Below are 20,960 nucleotides of genomic sequence, written 5' to 3'. Positions count from 1 at the left end.
CAGTTGTAAAAATTTTAACAAATTTATTTTTATGAATTAATATGGTTTTGTTATCAAATCACTAAATGACCAAGTAGTTATTTGATGCTTCTTATTTGTCTGGTTTTGAAAAAATATTTTGAAAAAATTATTGACATTTAAACATTTTTAAATGTCTACATTTTCATTAGATTTTCCATCATGAAAATGCTTCATTTTCTTCCTCATCATTATCTTCTCTTCTGGGACTGCCAAATGGAATCACATTCCAGAGATTTTAGACATTGAATAGTAATCACTAAAAGTAAATTCGGCAATGACATTTTAATTAGATCCCTACACAATCTTTTTTTCAAGATTTATATCTATAATTGGTCATTTCTAGAGCTTTTCTATTCAAAGGCCTTTTTTTTTTTTTTTTTTTGTAATCTTAGAGAAGTGATTCAGGATTCTCCTTTTCTTGAAATTCTTTTCATTCAGTATAAATGATGCATTATCATAATACGTACAAAAAAAAATAGTGCTTAATAAATGTCAAGTATTCATTCACATCTGAGGACAAATACTTAGAACTGACTCCCTTAGCTCAGACACTAGTTGTGTGACTCTAAACAAGTTACTTTCCATGCCCTATTTTCCTCAGGTTTTATATGGATATAGTACAATGTGAAATCATATACAATATATATTACTTTACAATAATACATATGCCTCATACTACATAAAATTGTTGTGGATTAAGAACTGTCTACATCTTAGTTTCAGAAATATGAATTATGGGAAATAATAAATTTCAGTTAACAATTATTATTATTCCTTCTTATAATTCCAAATAAGTATTTTTAATTTGTTGTTGTCGAGTCATTTCAATCCTGTCCAACTGTTCCTGACATCATTTGGGGTTTTCTTAATAAAGATGCTTGGAGGAGTTCGCCATTTCATTACAGAAGAGGAAACCAAGGCACATAGGATTAAACACTGCTAGTGTTTAAAGCCAGATTTGAACTGAGAAGAACAAAACTTTGTCCAGTATGCCAGTTATATGCCCCATACTTTTAATTTAAGTCCATTTAAATAAAAGTGTCAATAATTTTCTCCCCTTAAAGAATGGACCAAATTACATAAAATCGAAAGGGTTTCATTGTCATTGTATTACCTGCCTTCATCCCAGCTCATATATAAATTTGCCTTTCAGCTAGGACTTGTGCTGCTATAGCGTAGAATAGCGTTCAAACAGGCATAAAGACCTGAAGCTGAGACTGATAGCTGAGGGTGGAACAGAGAAGAAGCTGCCAGGTACACACACTCACCTGGTATTTATAGGTGTGGACTTGTTTACTCCTTTATGTCCCCTGGCAAAAGTTTTGCTAGATTGCTTTTAAAGTAGTGTGCTGTTTCTTTCTTTCTTTTTTTTTTTAAAGTCCTATTGGAAGTGACTGACTTTTTTGAAAGGTCCTCTACCCCAATCAGGGATGGAAAATCTCAATTTCCAATCCCCCTTCCCTAATTAAGGTTTGGAAAATTACATTGTTAAGACCCTCCTTGACAGAAGGATGATGTTAGGGAACTCTTATTTATGGCTTCTACCATCAGTAATTATTGGGCATCATTTGAGATCAAATGCCTTTGTAATTTTTTCCAACAGAAATATGACATTATTCTCCGTTAAGTGTATAATAGAACTAAACATAACACACACAGCACCATGTACTCCAACTAGGGTGAAGGAGGTTTTCTAATTATACCATTACAAATGTATCCAGCATGGCATAAAGTAATCTCTGAGAAGCCATACTATGTCAGTTTAGTGATCACAGGCCAGCTCACAGAAAATTAGTCACATCTTCTTTAAATGTGCTAAGTTGATATTCTATCCACACAAAAGGATAAATATAAAATTGTGGCAGTAGATTTATATAGATTCAATGCAGAGCCAACCATAACTCTGCAATATCCATAATTTTTTTCCTCTCATCTATGGAAAATTACCGTTCGCCAAGGCAGAGTGGCAGCCTGTGAGCAAATGTCTTTTTCTTTTCCACAACTGAGGATTCTGGTGGTTTTTCAATCTGTAAAATTACCATTAAAGGTCAGAGATAAGTTTTTGCATGCATGATAGGTTCCATTTGCTTTAAAATTATAATAACAGGCTTGGAAAGCTTCGGACTAGAGCCAAATCAAAATTCATGTATGCATACTTTTCAGCCCCAACCCTTTCTGATTGGGTTTACTTTCCTTTTTGGAGAGAAACAAAGAAGGATGGGAAGAGAAGGGGGAGAAAGAGATGGGAGTGGGGGGGAAGAAAAAGAGGGGAAAAGAAGAGGGGAAGAGAAGGAAAGGGAGGAGGTAGGGGGAAAGAGGGAGAGGAAGAGGAAGAGGAATGGAGGGAGAGGGACAGGGACAAGTTTAGGGAGAGGGAGAGAGAGAGGAATAGTAGAAGAGGGAGGGAGAGAAGGAGGGAAGGAGAATGGGAGAAGGACAAGGAGAGGGAGAGTCAGAGGGAAGGAGGAAGAGGGAGGGAAGAAGGAGAGAGAAAAAAGAGTGAAGGAAGGAGAGAGAATGAGAAAGAAGAAGGCTGATTTTTTTCATCACCTTCCAAATACTTTATCACCTGCTGTTTATTCTGTACATCTCTGCCTAGCTAGGGCTAACTAGGTCATACTTTTTTCCTGACATCTTTTAGAAATAACAAAAACAACCATTTCCCATAACAAATTTACCAATAAATATAAACTTATAAGCTTCTATGATATCAGCTTCAAAGAAAGAAATTTCTCTCTGTAGGTATATTTCTATGTACAAGAACCAGATCTTGCAATTACCTTTTAAATTTATGATCTGCCTAGATAAAATAAATGTTTCTATGATCTTGACTCAAAAGCATTTTTCCTTCTTTCTGTTGCCCTATGGGAGGCAGTGAAAGAAATGACAAGACAATTTTTACCCCCATAGTTCTGAGTTATTGATTTAAAAAAAAATTCTGAATAAGGTTACTAAATTGCAACTGAGTTCCAGTTCTTCAGATCCTTGCTCCTACACAAAGATCCATAATATTCCCTTAACACTATGCTTAAGGGCTTCTCCATCTCTTACGTAAGAGATTGCCTTATTGACTGTTGTTTTCCACTTCCATTGGAATATGCTGGTTATATGATCATCTGTAGTAGATTTGGGCTGCTTCCTAATTTTAGGGCTTGTGAATTGGAAAAACTCATATTTATTGATCTGATATGATGTATTTCCCGCTGAAAGTTTTATAATCAACTATGACATTTTGAGGAATGGAAAAGAACAATGAAAAGAGGAAGAAAAAAGTGTCGGTATGGACAGTTGACACCAAAGCAGTTAGTTAACTTGATATCCAAGAACCAAGGTCAAAAGTGATCAGTCTTGATTTTACTTATATTCTTCCATGAATCTCTATTTCTTTCTTGTCTCTCAGATTGACATCTTTCCTGAATATCACTTGGATAAAATGTTTCTCTCCATTAGAAATGTAACAATAGCCAAATTTTACAAAACTTTGCAAGATTCACAGAGCTTCTTATAGAATGTGTCATTTTGTATCTCCATTTTGTAGATGAGGAACCAGAGTCTGAGACATTAAGTGACTTGCCTAGGTTCACAAACTTACTAAGTTTTGCACCAGAATCTTCCTTACTCAAAGTCCAGTGCTCTATCCATTCTCTTTCACCTTTCATAGTCATTAAAGCTGGCACTTCAGGTCACCTGGTTCAATCCCTTTATTTTACAGATGAGGAAGTAGAAGCCAAGAAGTTAAATGACTTGCTTGAGTGATTTCTGGCAAGTACCAGCACTGGAATCCATACCAATGCTCTTCTCATTTCTTTGTTATCTGGAAACTTATTAAACAGCTATCAAAGCTTGAAGTATCCAGCTGCCCCAAAAAGGCACTGTTTAAAACAGGAAACTCACCCAAGCTATGTGATGCTTTCCTTGTTCCTTAAAGTTATCTCTATGTAGGACAGTCATAAAAAGCGCTAAAGGTGCTCCTACTTTTGAAGATCTCAGCTGGCTTAGGGTTTTTTGTGTTTTAACCTTAGAATCAGATGCTCCTAATGATAGCCTGGGGACATCTCTTGCTTAAATAAGGCCAATTCTTGCCTTTTTCTCTCGGGAAGATTTAGTAATTCTATATGGTGGAATAGACTAGTTAGAAGATAGATTGATCTGGTTTTGGTATTAAGTCGCATTTAGGGATCATCTTTTGTGTGCCTAAACCCCTGTTGGACACAAAAGTAGTTACAGTCCATCTAGGCATATGAAAAGTTTTCCAGTTTAACTTTGGGATACATCCCTTTTTCTTACCACTTATCCAACATCAATTACTCCATGATGGGGATTTTCTAGAAGCAGGTACTTGAATAGAAATGGAAAAATTTAGGAAAAAGTGCTGAATTTAGATCTGAGTTCAAATCTAGCCTCAGATACTTTGTGACTCCGAGCAAGTCATGCAACTTCTATGTGCCTCAGTTTCCTCAATTGTAAAATGGTGTTAACATTAGAACTACCATATAATATTGTTGTAAGGATCAAATGAGATTATATCTGTAAAATTAGTGAGCACATTGTATGGCATATGGTAAGCACTTTTAAAATCCTTGTTTCTTTTCCCTTCCCTTCCCTTTCTAAAATATAAAGCTAGCTCAAATGTCAACCAAAATTCTTCTAACAACTTTGACCTTTTCTTAGGAGTTAAGAAAGACATTCCAGGCTTCTAAATGTTCAGATTAAACATATCTTGGTTTGAGGAATAATTGAATCAAATGTCATAATACTGGAAAAGAGAATCTCTGAAGGTATAACAACTAGTTTATAAGCCAGTCTTTGCTCTCAGCTTTGAGAATGTCCAGCTGCTCAAGGAAGTAACTAGAAAATCAAGCAAGTTAAAAAAAAGAAAAGATAATATTTTTATAGTATTTTTTCTTCCTACAAGCAGTATATTTCATAGCTGCTTGTTCAGAAGGGATAATCTGCTTCATCTCCTTAGCATTCATATTCTCTATATGTTATAGTTAATTGTGACTGGTGAATTAAAGTTTCCCAAGATCTAATCTGTTCCCTGATATTAAGATCTAATCAACTAAGCAGATTTTAAAATGCTTTAAATTAAGAAACGCCTTTGATTTAATAAATACTGATTATTATTATGACAGAGAATTAGTTTGGCATGAGAAATAGGATCTTGGATTTCTAATCAGAAAAATGTGATTTCACATTATGCCTCTAACACATACTAACTCACTTTTCTGTGCTTCATACAGTTCCCCAGGACTTACCTGGGCCATGTAGTCTATTGGAAAGATAGTGAGGCTCATAATCAGAGGACTTGAGCTCAAATAATACCTTAGATATTTGCTATGAGCTTGGTAATTTTCTCTAAGACTGTGACCCTCAACTAAGGGATATGGTATATACTTAATCAAGAGCTTTTATTAAATGTCCTCTGTTTGGGAGAAAACGCAGGAATAATTTGTAGTCAAAAGAATATTTACAGTTTATTGAGGGAAAACAAATAAACAAACCTGAATCTGGAATTGATTCTTAAAAGAAAGTATCTTTTGTGCTAACAACCTCGGTTCTCAGCCTTTACCCATAAGCAGGGGTACCTTACAGCTTAACTGAACTAAAGCCATCACATGCCTTGCAGCTGGCAAAACATCTGTTTATTCACAGTCCAGTAGCCAGGACAAATTTGAGAGTCATCAACAATAATTAATTTTCTTGATTCCACCCTCCAAACAGAGATAACACATACACGAATTCTATGACAGAGATCATAAAATGAAACGATGTATGATGTAAGTGGCTTAAAAATAACAAGATATCCCCCTTGTTTCCAACCCAGCAGTCTCTCCTTCTGTCTGACTATGCTTACTTGAAAACAAAATGGCTTAATATGAGAGCTAAAGATATCTATATGTACAAACCCAAAGTAAGAATAAATTATTACTCCAGACATCCTGAACTTTTCTTATATCTGACTTCTTAATTCAATATTTTTAATCCTCTTCCTCACTGAGACACTAGTATTCATACCATTAAGAACATCATCAATGACTGCTTAAGCAAATGACTGCTACTTAGAGAAAAGCTTTTAATGTTGATAAATTAACTGAGCTGGTCCCTTTAAAAATTAAAAAAATTCTAGAAGCTATAAAAAAACAAAAAATAAAATGAACATCATTCACTGAATTTCATAAACTTGATTGGTTCATTTGATTCCAAGTACTTTTGTCCTTTTTACTTTGTCATTAGATTATACTCTTTAAAATATTAAAATGTATAATATGAATAGATTTCTATGTAATAATAGTAGTTTATATGTAATGCTTTGTGATTTGAAAAGTAGTATTCCTCATAACACTGTGAGGGAAATCACTGTAAGGGAATCAAATACCATCATTTAATAATTACTGACATTAATATAGCATTATGAAATTTACAAAAAAAAACTTCATACATAGTATCTTATTTGATCCTCACAACAACAGAATGAGGTGAATAATAGAGGGATTGCTTTCTCATGTTATAGGGAGGAAACTTGAATCTCGAATGTAAAATTCCTTATTCTGATATAATGGAACACTGGATTTCAGAGTTTCTAAATATTTCAGAATTGATTACTTTTTTTGCTAGTTCTTTTTAAAATTATTATTATTAAAGTTTTTTTTTATTTTTAAAATATGCATATAGATAATTTTTCAACAATTTACATAGTTTTGTGTTCCAAATTTTCCCCTCCTTCCCTCCACCCCCTCACCTAGACTGCAAGTAATCCAATATATGTTATACATGTTAAATATATGTTAAATTCAATATATATAAACATATTTGTACAATTATCTTGCTGCACAAGAAAAATCAGATCAAAAAGGAAAGAAAATGAATAAGAAAACAAAATGCAAATGAACAACAACAAAAAGAGTGAGAATCCATACTTAGTTTCCATTGTCCTTTCTCTGGGTATAGTTGGCCCTCTTCATTGGTACTGCATCAATCTGCTCATTGTTGGAAAGAGTCACATTTATCAGAATTGATCATTGTATAATCTTGTTGCCATGTACAATGATCCCCTGGTTCTGTTCATTTCACTTAGCATCAGTTCATCTAAGTCTCTCCAGGCCTTTCTGTATTCATCTTCCTGGTTGTTTCTTACAGAAAAATAATATTCCATAAACATTCATATACCATAACTTATTCAGCCATTCTCCAATTGATGGGCAGCCATTCAGTTTTCAGTTCCTTGCCACTACAAAAAAGGCTGCTACAAACATTTTTGCACATGTGGGTCCCTTTCCCTCCTTTAAGATCTCTTTGGGTTATAAGTTCAGTAAAAACATTGTTGGGTCAAAGGATATACACAGTTTGATAAGAATTGATTACTTTTACATCATTGCTTTTACTGTGTATAATATTGCTAGTTCTGTTTACTTTATTTGCATCAGTTCATATAAGTCTTCTAGCTTTTTTCTGAAACCATTGCTTTCATTATTTCTGACAGCACAATAGTATTCCATTTTCTATATAGCACAACATCTTTAAAGGTTTCCCAATTAATTGGCATCTTTTTCAATTTCCCATTCTTTTTCTACTTTAAAAAAAAGCTGCTATAAATATTTTTGCACATATACAGTTTTTCTCTTACAAAATGACACTCTTAACCAAAATATACTTGGAGGCACTACAGTCAGCATTATATTATTTCAATTATGAAACTTAAGATCATAATAATCTACATTTTAATATATATCCCTTTTAGGAAAGGGAATGTTCTCCTTCTTCCAAAACAAAAGCAGTAACTCCCAGATGATTGTTTTAGTAAAAAGGGTGGCTATTCTAATTGTTTTATATCTCAAGAACCCTTCTAGTAGGCAGGTAGGCAGATTACAAGCATTTATTTACTAAGTGCTTACTATATGTCCAGAACTATGCTAAGTGATAGGGATATAAATATAAGCAAAAAAGAAAGACAGACTTTGTCCACTATGAGTTTACATTCTAATGGGAGAAATCGAAATACAACAGTAAGCTAAAAAATAGAGGGAGGAGTAAGAAGGGACAGCCTCATATTCTTAGAGTAAGAAGCACAGATGGAAGGGAAATGAAACTTCACTGTGCTCTTCCCTAGTATACAAGCCCTAGAGAAGAACTCAGCAGTAGAAGGAGGGAATGGCTGGATTAGAAGGGCCCAAGTGCCAAAGGAAGCCCCAGAGTAAGAAAACAGTTGGGTACTAGTGACAAAATCCACTGAGTCATAATTCCCCTGTCAACCATTGCCTCAAGGTGATTATCTTAAATAAATGAAAATTTAATATAAAAATCAAAAAGAAAAACTACTGCAAGTATTGTTCATTGCTGCTTTTAGAAAAGTCCAGGTGGGTCTGGAATGGGGGAAAGCAGAAAGAATGTTATTTGGTTTTATGTTCCTGAATACAAAATTCATCTTTTCTCCAAGAAAAAAAAATTAAAGATATGTAATGCTCATTTCAATACTTCATATATCAAACTACCTACATCTGCAAGATCTCCAGGAAAGTTAAATTACAAAAACAACGACAACAAAAAGATCAACTAAAACAGTACTCACTGTCCACAGTGCCATGTGGCTTCTCTATTTGTCAGGTTTTTCAGTTACCAATCAAGAATCTGAAAGCCCACAGAGATTGTGCCTTCCTTTCCTTTGCCCATGAAACAGAGGCATTGGATTCCAAACCCGGTGCTTTCTATCATAGCAGTTCTTTGAAAATTAGGCATACATTGAATGGCCAAAAAGCCTTTTCCAGGTCTCTATTTTTGTCAGATACTTGTATGTGTGTGTGTGTATGCGTGTGTATTGTGTGTGTGTGTGTTTGTGTGTGTGTGTGTATACACACATACATATATAAAGGAGACATTTCTTCCTTCCACTACCTGTTTTACTGAATTTGACATTCTTAAGTCTTTAGGACCTAGTACTCTTAGTATCTAGATATTGTATGAGAAAGAAAGAAAAATTGAGACTTAATGGACATCACAAAGTCTGTGTACTTTAAGGAAAATTATTAGTTTAATAATTGGGACTCACAAAACACACCCACACACAGAAATCTCTAGTTCATTACAAATACTCAGAAGTTATTCCAGTGTGACAAAAAAAGGAATTAAAAAGTTTGGTATTCAAAACTTAAGTGATATAAAAACAAATCATGTCTATATATATATTTAAAAAAAAGATTTTTAAAAATAGAGGATCAAGATGAAATAGCAAAAATGATATCTGTCCTAGATTTATTGCAGCCTTACAGGACAAGAAGTCTCCCAACTCCTGACAGTGAGAACAAGAGAAGGAATTAAAGGATCTTAGATTTAGACCTGAAAGGGACTTTGAAGATCATTTAATTCAACCCTATCATTTTTATAAGTGAGGACTCAGGGACATAAAATTACTTGCCTGGGGCAGATGATCCAACACCAGCTCTGAAGTCCCGAGGACCTGAGCTCAAATCTGGTTTCAGACATTCAACACTTCCTAGCTATGTGACCCTAGGCAAGTCACTTAACCCCAAGTACCTCAGCAAAAAATAAACAAACAAACAAACAAAAATACTTATCCAAGGTCACACAGGTGGCAGAGGAAAAATTTAAACCCATTTACTCAAATTGTAAAAAATTCTACTTGATCCTTGTTTCCTAGGATAGTAGCTTTCTATCCATCTTTGCTCTTGGAGAAGTTGAGCAAATGTCATGTTTCTCATATGCCTGTCCTCCAAAAGAGAAAGCCAAGACCAAGACCAAGACCAAGGGCAAAGACCCAAATGTTGCTGTAAATTTCACTGACTAGAAGGGGATTGGGTGAAGGGGAAGGAGAATATTTGCATGCTTGCATTCATTCAAGATCAAAGATGTTTAAAGCTTCATTGCCTGCTTCTAATCATATGTCAAGTCCCGTGTGTCTTTTTAATAGGATCCAAGGCTTTTCATCAGTTCATTAGCACAAGAATGGGGCAATCTTGCTTTCTACATTCTATACTTTGTGGACTAAGGGGTTTGTATTATATTAAGGATTTTCAGGGCCAGAAAGCTGCTTCCTCAATCCTGTTCACATAACTCTTTGAAGATGACAATTTTGGATTAGAAGCAACCTACCCATTTCATGATACAAAAACAGCCCCCTAGTCAACCCCAAGACACTAGTTGCTGGAACTGAACCAGGAGAAGATGCTATCTCCTCCTATTCAAATAATTATAAGCTTTCAAGGATGATGGAGGTCTCCTCATACTCCTCTATGAATACTTCCTTTTATAAATATTTAAGAAAATTAGAGAGGGCTAAAGACAAGTTTAAAAATATCGATTATAAATAATTGGAGGTAGTTGATGCCTTTTTCTTTGTCTTGTTGAGTAAGAGTAAGCTTAATTTGAAAGGTCAATAGTCTTCAGGTTATTTTATTTAACATGTACAAATCTTGTTAAAGGAGGACTGTGACTTATGTAAAAGTCAATTTATATAGTTGCTCTACAGTTACACTAGTTCAGCAAGTACTTTATTCTGATAGATGGAGAATCTTTGTAACTCAAGTCTATAATTTCCTGTTGGCTCAAGACTTCTAGGTGGTAAATGTATAATTTTATTGAACTTTTCTTTTACATTTACCTACACAATAGAATCTTTTTTTCCCTGTATTCCATAGTATTAAAGGACAGATTTGAAAAATGGGGGAACAAAGCAAAACTATTACAATCTCTTCTTTTCACTTCTATATTTTCTCATATTAGCCTCCTGATAAAAGAAACAAGAATAGTTACATTACAAAAGGCTCCCCATTTGTTGTTGTTGTTGTTGTTATTTGGGGGGAGGAGGAAGAGATAAATTTTGCTACTATTACTATTATATAAATATTTTAAAGTTAGCTGCATATTTTTATAATAAAAATACTTCACTTGAATTATAATCATATCAATTAAATTGATAGAATATGATGGAGTTTTTTCAAACTGAGAATATATTTCATTCATAAATGTGATAATACATACAAACTTGAAATATAGAAAATGTACCTCTAAATATGTATTTAAAGGTTTATTTCAGTCATCTTATAGGTAGAAGCTTTTGGAGTGGGAGATGAGAAGGTATTTTTGCAGCTGATTAATAACTTTGTACTTTTTTTAAAGATCTTTACCATATTTCAAATTTTCAAAACAAAATGACTAATGTCTTTTTTAATTCTGTTAAAAATGTCTCTTAAATGTCATTGTCAATTAACATTTCTAAGTCTGAAGTAGTGAAGCAAAAGTCTAACTTGCAGCTACAACACAGTGGGAATGTAAATGTGATGATCACATCACAATGGAATAATTGTCCTCTAGCTAATTACATTTTTCTTTTAAAATGTTGAGAATGGATTAAAGTGACATTTACATTTCATTAAAAACTGTTGGTACTAAAGTGAATCTGGGGAAAGATTAAACTATATATACCTCTCCATGTATTGTTGTGCTTTAAACATTCCCAGCATCCCATCTTTCCTCATATTGTTCTTCCCTAGAATTCAGCCGGTGTCACCTATTACTATTGTGATACTTAACCTCTCTGGTTCTGTGTGCTCATTTGTAAAACTGGAAGGCATTGGTGTATATGGTCTTTGAGAGCCCCTCTACCTCTACATCTATTTTTCTGTGGTTCCGTGAAGGCCTCTTCTCCTTTTTTCTCACTTTGAGTCCTGCCTACTTGCTGGCCTCCTCTTACATGCTTTGTGAAAGCTTCCTCATTCAGCATATATCCCATAGTGATCTGTACATACTCTAGCTTTCTTTAACAGTTGTCTACATTATTTGCCACTTTTGTATCTGTGTTGTCATGTATTATCAGTTAACTTTTCATGGGTATATGTCATATTTTCCTAACTAGATAGTAAGTCTCTTTGAAACAGAGATTAAATCTTATATCTTTTCAATTTCTGCTTTTTTTTTCTTCTTTGATGGATCAGGACTTGTCATTGCAAAGGTGTGGGGAGCACCTGGCTAAACAGGAAAAAAAAATGCTGCCTAGGTTGGTAACTGAATGAATCAAAACCTGGTTGTTTTAGAAACTTCTCTTGAGAACTGAGAAGTTAAACTACCCAAGCTTGAAAGGGGTAAAGATGGGGAGTAGGTGGTGTAATAAATACTGATTGATTGATTGACATCTTTGAAAATATCTATTCTAGACCTAAATCAATGGATGTTCATCCTTACCAATGGATTGGAGGGAATGAAGAAGTAATTCCAAATTAGTTGCAGAGACTAGGAATAGAGAACATATTTACAAATGAGGAATTTTGCAGGAGGAATAACATATAGGATTTCAGCAGAAATCAGCATATATGGCTGGTGGTGGGTGTGAGATTTGGGGAGAGGGTGGTCAGTCACAGGACAAGGGATAGTATTGGTGTTCATGTAATATATTGAATATAATAAAGTCCCCAACTCCCTTTACACTTATAGTGCTATATTTTAGAGAGATATTTTTAATTCAAGATTCTTAAAAATGCAAAATGATCTCTTGTTATAAAATGATAAATTTAATATTTTTAATTATCTAAAATTTTATGGTTAAAATTTTAAATAAATATTAGGTTCCCTTAGGGTCATATACACTTTCAAAAATGTGACTAAGATTTTCTTTTTTTATTTCATAATACTTGCTGAGCAAGGAAGACACTGTTATGCTAGTGTTCCCACCTGTAAAAGTTTCCTTTACTTTACTTTTTCCACATAATTCTGAAGATTATTAGCTTGACTTCCTAAAAAAAAGGGGGGGGGGGCAGGGGTCATCTCTTCTCCCTAGCTATATCTCTTATCCATCTACCTATATCTGTATTGGGTAAGATAGATTCTACACCCACCTGAGTGTTCATGTGTATGTATATATGCATGTGGTGTGTATAGTCTGAATGTGTGTGAGTATATATATGTGTGTGTGTGTGTATACACACACACACACACACACACACACACACACACACACATACACAGAGTTTTTCCTAATTTCAATAAAGTTCAAGCACTACCTACCACCTCCACTCCCTATTTTTCCTTTCACAATAAAAGCTTTTCCTTGTGCATTTTTCTTATATGAGGAAAAATTTCCCTATTCTGCCTCTCCCTTCCCTCTTTCAGTGCATGCCTCTTTTATATATATATCATCCCAACATAATCCATTCATATCCCTACCCCTTTGCCTGTGTAGTCTCCTTCTAATTGCCCTAATAGTGATCAGGTTTTTTGGAGTTAGGTGTATCATCTTCCCATATAGAAATGTAAACAGTTTAATTTTGTTGAGTCTCTTATAATTACTTTTTTTATGTTTCCTTTTTTTAAATATACTTCTCTTGGGTCTTATGTTTGAAAGTCAAATTTTCTATTCTGTTTTAATCTTTTCATCAGGAATTCTTGAAAGTCCCCTATTTCATTAAATATACATTCCCTCACCCTTAAAAGTATTATACTCAGTTTTGTTTCATTGATAATTCTTGCTTGTAATCTGAGCTTTTATGCTTTCTGGAATATTATATTCCAAAGCCTTCTGCTTCTCCACTATGGAAGCTGCTAAATCTTGTGTGATCCTGACGGTAGTTCCACAATATTTGAATTGTTTCTTTATGACTACTGACAATATTTTCTCATTTTTGTGAGAGCTCTTAGGGAATCTGAGAAGATAATTGCATTATTTCAATTTCTATTTTATCCTCTGGATCTCAGATATCAAGTTACTTTTTTTCTTGAAATTTGACTTCTAGGCTCTTTTTAAAATCATGATTTTCAGATAGTCCAATAATTCTTAAATTATCTTATATTAATTTATTTTGGAGTCAGTTTTTCTAATGTGATATTTCATATTTTTCTTTTTTTTATTCTTTTGACTTTTTTGTTTCTAGATATCTCATGAAGTCATTAGCTTCCATTTGATTCTAATTTTTAAGAAATTTTTTTATTGGACTTTTGAATTCTTTTTTTTTCATTTGGCCAATTTTGCTTTTTAAGGACTTCTTTGTTGAATTGTTGTGTCTCTTTTACCATTTGGTCTGTTCTTTTAAAGAAGTTGCTTTCTTCAGTAGTGTGTGTGTGTGTGTGTGTGTGTGTGTGTGTGTTTTACTAAAGTGTTAATTTTCTTTTATCATTTTCTCACATTACTCATTTCTTTTACCAATTTACTTTAACTTTTGCAGAAATTCTTGTTGGACTTGTTCTAAAGAACATTTTGCCCGCTTTGAGGCTTTGCTTATAGCTGTTTTTACATTGTTGTCTTCTTCTGAGTTTATGTCTTGATATTCCCTGCCATCATAGAAGCTTTTTATGTTGTTGTTGTTGTTGTTTTTCTGTTAGCTCATTTTCCCAATCTGTTTCTTGACTTTAACCTTTATGTTAAAGTTGGACTCTATTCACCTATGGATATAGAGACACTATCCCAAGCTTCAGGCTTTTTCATGTTGTTGCTTTTAGATCTGGTTCTGGGGTCTGCAAGTGATTTGAACAATAATGTAGTTAGTGCTTTCCTGGCCAGTACTCTGATCTTTACCCAGGAAGATCTAGCATTTCTCTCTGCCCTAGATCTTGCTCTCCTCCAGTCACAAGTTCTAGTTCTTCTCCCTGCTTTGAAACTGAGACCACAATCCCTGTTCTCTTGTAGTGAACCACAAGTAACCCTGGAACTGTAACCCACAACTGTATATTGGCAGTAAACTTACCAATAAGCATCAGCAGCACCTTCTTTTAGTCTCTGAACTGAGACTTATGAAACTACTATTATTGATATTGTCACTACTGCTATTCTGCTGCTGGAAGTGATGAGATTAGATTCAGGGAACCAAATGATGACATTATAGTTTCTGGTGGTCAGGGAGTTAAATGATGAGGTTAGTGACAGGTTCGGATTTCAAGGAACCAAATGAAGAGCTTTGACTCCCCCAAACTCCCTTAGGATTGGTGCATTGTAGGGAGTTTTGGGAACCCTTTCTGGTGGTGCAGAGATCCTTCGTAAAGGAATTTATGAACCCAAAAAGCTAGACTAATAAAAAGAAGTTAATTATTGGCATTGGGAAATCAGTCTTTGCTATGCATGAATAGAGAAGCTGAATTCCTCAGTGGCAAGGTCCTGACAGGGGAGTAAAGTAGTGAAAAAGTCCTGACAGAAAAGTAAAGTTTCTAGGAGAGAGACCCTGATAGAGGGACATAAAGTCATTAAGGAAATAGGTGAGGATAAAGAGAGGGTAACGCTGAAAGAGAATATCATTCCAATGGGCAGAGTTTTGCTACTCTACCAGGGATGGCATATTAGCTCCTCTGCAAAGAAGTGAAAAATTGCCATTTTTATAAGGAAATCTGAGATATAACTTTCAATCACATGAGATTCCCTCAGTGCTATCACTGCCCCTAGGCCTAGGTGAGACCACTTACTGGGAGTGGTTTTGAGCCAACAATAGGGATAGAAAATCTTGGAATTGAATACTTCATCTAGTCCCACCAAGATAAACCACTTTATCTTGGTTCCTTGGGGTGGGTCTCACAGAGGAGGATTCAAGGAGAATTTCTCCTTGAAGGAGTTTTCAAAGAGTTTCAGGGTCCCTTCATCAGTACTACTAATAAGCACTTTGGACCATCCCCTACACTGGTATCACAGATCTCTCATATTGACCTTTTTAGTTGTATTAGGCTCAAAAAAATGTATCATTCTAACATTTTGTTGACTCTGCTACTCCAAAATTTGATTTGACTTAAGTTGCTTGGAGTAGAATATTGGGAAAGTTCAGTGGGATTGCTGCAGGTATTCCATCTTCTTAACTCCATCTCTCAAAGATATGTGTTCTTAGAAATATTTTCTCTCTAGATGGTTAGAGGTATGTGCTGTTTACAGATTTGTCAACCTGGCATAGATTGGAGTGATGATGACTTTTGGTGGAAATGAGTGATTCAGACTCCTTGGAATGGATGCTGGTACCCCTGGGGTCAAATGTTATCTTTTTGTTTCCAGGGGTTTCCATTGAATTTTAGAAGAAACACAGAAGTATCTGTGGCTTTCTTTTTCTTTTTTAACATATGCTATATATCTGTATTTATGCCCTATCCATTTCTACAAGTATAGACCAACTCCAGAAAAGTCATATTCTTTGCAACACTGATACCTTATTGTTTTTGTTTTTAAAAAGAAGCTTTGAGCTATGTTATGCATCATTTGTAAGTATGCTATTTACAAAACACATTGGATTAGGCTCTGTGGGCATAAAACCAAAATTTTAAATAGTCCCTATGTACAAGAAGAATTCTGCTACTCTTTCATTTGATGTTTTTAATTATATAGATTAGACTACATAGGTTCCAATTCAAGAGCAATGGACAGTAGTAGTTTGAATAATGACAGTGGTATCTTTTGATTGTGGTATTCAGTCATTTCAGTTGTGTCTACCTCTTTATGATTCCATTTGGGGTTTTCTTGATAGAGGTACTGGAGTGATTTGCCATTTTCTTCTCCAACTCATTTTATAAATGAGAAAACCAAAGCAAATAGATTAAGTGGCTTGTCTCGGTTCACATAGTAAGTGTCTGAAGTAGAATTTGAGGTTCTTAACTCCAGGCTCAAATCTCTATCCATTGTATCTATCTGCAAGAATAGTATCTAAAACTTATCAAAATGTACACACACACACACACACACACACACACACACACACACAGAGTTATTCCCATTTTACAGGAGGCAAGCTTGCTATTTATATTTTCTTTACTCCAAATTTTGTTCTCTACACACTGGGTTACTAGCTGTCCAGTTGAAATGTATCAAAAGATTATTTTGTACATCAATAAGGGAAGAATCCAGATCAACCTAATCAAAGAGCCAGCGTTTATGGATTTTTTTCCCCTTTTTTTTTTTTTTTTTTTTTTTTGGTTCCAGATTTATGAGATTAATAGTGTAGGGAACTTGAGAGTGAAGAAATTTTTATCCAGTGAATGAAGGAATGAAAAAGAAATGTTATCAAGCTTTCACTTTTGTGCCTAGCACTGCATTAAATGCTAGTGACATAAATTCAAACACCAGAAATTCTTTTCCCTTAAGAAGCTTATATTTTAATGCAGAGACAATACATATACAGAATGGTTGAGATTTATATCTAAAGATCAGCTGGTACATAAATCTATTGATGTACTGATGTGAGATAAGACCTCTAAGACTGTATGTTATTTCCTCCAATTAGATTAGTCTCACTCCAAAACTAGAGACTATTGCTTTTAGTTCCACCTTTAATTTTCCTCTCTCCAGTATAGTTTTAGGTAAATTAATCTTTAATCAAATTGCTGACTGAATCTTGGCTACCTGGAAGATAAAGCTTAATGTTTTAGCCAGTTGTTTGATCATTTTTCAGTTGTTCCTGAATCTGCATAACTCCATTTGGGGTTTTTTTGACAGAGATATAGATGTAGTTTGCCATTTCCTTCTCCAGCTCATTTTACAAATGAGGAAACTGAGGCAAACAAGATTAAGTGACTTGCCCAGGATCACACACTTAGTAATTGTCTGAAATTGGATTTGAATCCAAGAAGATGAATCTTTCTGCCTTCAGGACTGATACTCTATCTACTGTACCACCTAGTACAAGCTGGTGCACTAAATTGGTTCACTTCTTGTTCTCCAAATATTCAAGTTTACCCTCTTCTTGACTACCACACCTCCATAGCATTCATTTGCTACTTGTAGTCTTTTTGTTATTATCCAGTAAAGAGTGCTGTACCTTCCAAAACTGAGAGAACAGTTTTAGTCACTTAGTCAAATCTTTTGCCTCTACTATTTCAATGTATTAAATTCTTTCATAACACAACACTAAAAATAATTGACAGTGTTCAAAGGAAAATTTTTTCTTTCAACTAAAGAGAAGCTTAGGCATGAGTAGAATCTGAGTCATTGTGAGTAAGGAAGTATGGATTTGAATGAAAGTTCAAATTCTATGTGTTTGAATGGGAAACACTAAAAAAAATTTTTTTCTATCCAAATCTAAACCATTTGTTTTGAGAGTAGAATATATTTTGCCATGGCCTGTGCAAGATCACTTGTCATACCCATCTAACGAAGAAAAAATTAGCAAAACAATTGCTTTTTCTGATTCTTAAAATTAAATATTAAAGTAAATTAAAATTTAAAAAATGGCTTAAAAACTAAATCAAAATTCAACAGGTTTTCTTATTAATAATTCAGTGCCTTTAGAAATTCCTACGGCAGCTTTAAAATATACAGAAGGTTAACAACTGTACCTGTGATTTCACTGATAGAGGGAACTGTATTGATAATGAAAGTGTCCCCCCCTCTCCCAATATACTTTGGCATCTTGTCTGTCATTTGGAGAGTTGAATAGGACATTAAGAAACACTCAGCTAGTCTGGGTCAGAAGTGGGGTGGATGCCTTTTCCTGGTTTTGGAACTTGTTATCTACAGTTTCATGTGGCCTCTCATAAAATGTGTGTCAGTGTGATATATGAATAATACAGACAGATTAAGTTTTGCTAATAAAATGCAGATTGATAAATAGTCAGAGAGAGGAAATTATTTTCTTGACTATCAAAATTCTTGGGCAACAAGGTAGGGAAGGGATAGAGCTGGTACTGGAGTCAGGAATAAGCATCTTTCTAAGTTCAGATCTGACTTCAGGCACATACAAACTTTGTGACTAAATCCTTTTTGCCTCAGTTTCCTTAACTGTAAAATGAGCTGGAAAAGGAAATGGTGAACTATTCCAACATTTCTTCCAAGAAAACCCCAAATGGGTTAATGGAGAATTAGATACAAGTAAAAATGACTTAAAAACAAAATCAAAATTAAACAGGTTTTCTTATTAATAATTCAGTTCATCCTTGGAGTAAAGCTTTTTCCCCCTTCCTAGAACAACACCACTTAATATATAAGATCTGATTAAATGTCTATCTATTTATGATCCATCTGCTTGGAGAGAAGGGGAGATAGTGGATTGAGGAGGGGAAGGGGAAAAAAAGAACAGAATTGTTCTTGAGAAATAGAAGACTTGAATTATGATGGGAAGGAAGACCCTTTTCCTTCAGTCTCAGATTCTTATTGCACCTGGCGATTCCCTATTAAAATTCAAATGTCTGTTATGTGGCAAGGATTGCCTATTAAGTGATTAGCATTTGCTGGCCAGGAAATGAGACTCAGTTACAAACTTAAGCAACCTTTTCTTATTTAATATTAAAAAAAAAAAAATCCTTTGAAAATGTTAACTGCATGACTTAACTTTGTATCTACTCTCTCAGCATGGTGTTTAACCAGCATGAAACATCTGAAAACCATAATTCCAGACAGGAAAGCAATGATCACCTTTTAAACTCTCTGTATTATGGGATCCACAAAAGATTTAAGTAGGAGTAAGATTAAATTTTACGTATAAACAGGACGGACGACATCGCTGTTTTTTTTTTTTTTCAAAAGTCATAATATAATAGGCTGACAAAATGAATTCTGTGATTTATCTTGAAGCATAAAAGACTGAGATATTAAATATTAATTGAGGAAATGACCCATTTAATTCCTTCTCCTTCCCACTCTCTTTCTTACAATCTCTTTTTCTTCCTCCCACTCCCATTCCCCCTGTCCTACTCCTCATTTACAGGTAAGGAAATTAAGGGCCCAAAAGAGATGAAGTGAAGGTTATTGTTTCCAAACAACTACTAGAACAGCTAGGTGGTGTGATGGATAAAGTGCTAGACCTGGAGTTAGTAAAACCCAAGTTAAAATTTGACCTGAGATACTAGTTGTGTGAACTTGTACAAGTCACTTAATCCCATTTGCCTCAATTTCCTCATCTGTAAAATGAGTTAGAGAAGGAAATGACAAACCATGTTTGTATTTTTGCCAAGAAAACTTCAAATGGAGTTATTAAGAGTTGGAAAAAAAATTGAAAAACAACTGAACTTGGAATTATTTAATAAATATTCATCGAGTTTAGTTATATTGCTAGTGTCACATAAAAAGCATCTGAACCAAGATTCAATCCTACATGCTCTTATTATATATGTAATGCTTTCTCCTCCACTTCTTCTTACTCTTAGATTTGTCCCCCAAATCTCAGAGAACTTTTTAGGATATAACCTAGAAAATATTCTATGCTAGTTGAATTAGATAGTCCATTTATGTCTCCAAATTTACTATTCCTCATATGTGACCTTCCATATGTGACCCATACTTTTGCACTGCTAGATCTCTTTGTTCTTCCTCCTCACCTCTGCCTCTTGGAATTGTTGATTTCCTTCAGTACGCAATACAGGCTAGCTATCTTGTATATGAAGTTTTTTCTAATCCCCCTTATGTTTGTGTTTTCACCCTCAAAAATTAATTTGTATTTATATATACATGCACACACTTAGCTAAAATATATGCATATATACATGCATCATATATGTATATGTGTATAGAGAGATTGAAAATAAATATGATTTGGAAACCCTCAGTTGAATGAATATAGAAAGAAGGGAGAAAGAGTGAATGACTCCAAGCTTTTAAATATAGTTGCCTAGGAGGGTGTGGAGGCCCTCAGTGGAAATAGAGGAGTTTGAAGGAAAGATAGGCTTTGGAAAATAGATAATGAGTTTCATTTGGCATACTGAATGTGATATTGCCATAAGACATGTGACATCCAACAGACAGGTGATGATGGAGAATTAGAATTAGGAAAAAGATGGCTGGATCATTTTCATACTGGAATTATCTATGCATAGGTCATATCTGAAGTCTCGGGGGCAGATGAAAGAATCAAAGGAGAGATTAGAGAGAGAGGTCTTGAACTATGCTCAAGCCAAAGATCCAAGATATTCATTGTGACCTAGCAAAAAGGAACAATCTGACAAGTACGAAAAGAAACTAGAAGAAAAATATCACAGAATTCAAAGAAAGAGAGAAAATCCAGACAGAGGTATTCAGTAGTACAACATGCTACAGAGAAGTC

The 20,960-nt window shown here is 34.4% G+C and overlaps 1 protein-coding gene across 1 annotated transcript in view; it reads left to right on the top strand.

The window, feature by feature from the left end:
• Positions 1-20,960, top strand: part of LOC127557716 (cAMP-specific 3',5'-cyclic phosphodiesterase 4D) — a 650,198-nt gene that overhangs the window by 308,164 nt on the left and 321,074 nt on the right. The window lies entirely within an intron of this gene.

The sequence above is a fragment of the Antechinus flavipes genome, chromosome 1 (assembly GCF_016432865.1).
Source record: "Antechinus flavipes isolate AdamAnt ecotype Samford, QLD, Australia chromosome 1, AdamAnt_v2, whole genome shotgun sequence".
Classification (NCBI taxonomy): Eukaryota; Metazoa; Chordata; class Mammalia; order Dasyuromorphia; family Dasyuridae; genus Antechinus; species Antechinus flavipes.
This window is presented reverse-complemented; position numbering and strand designations above follow the sequence as displayed.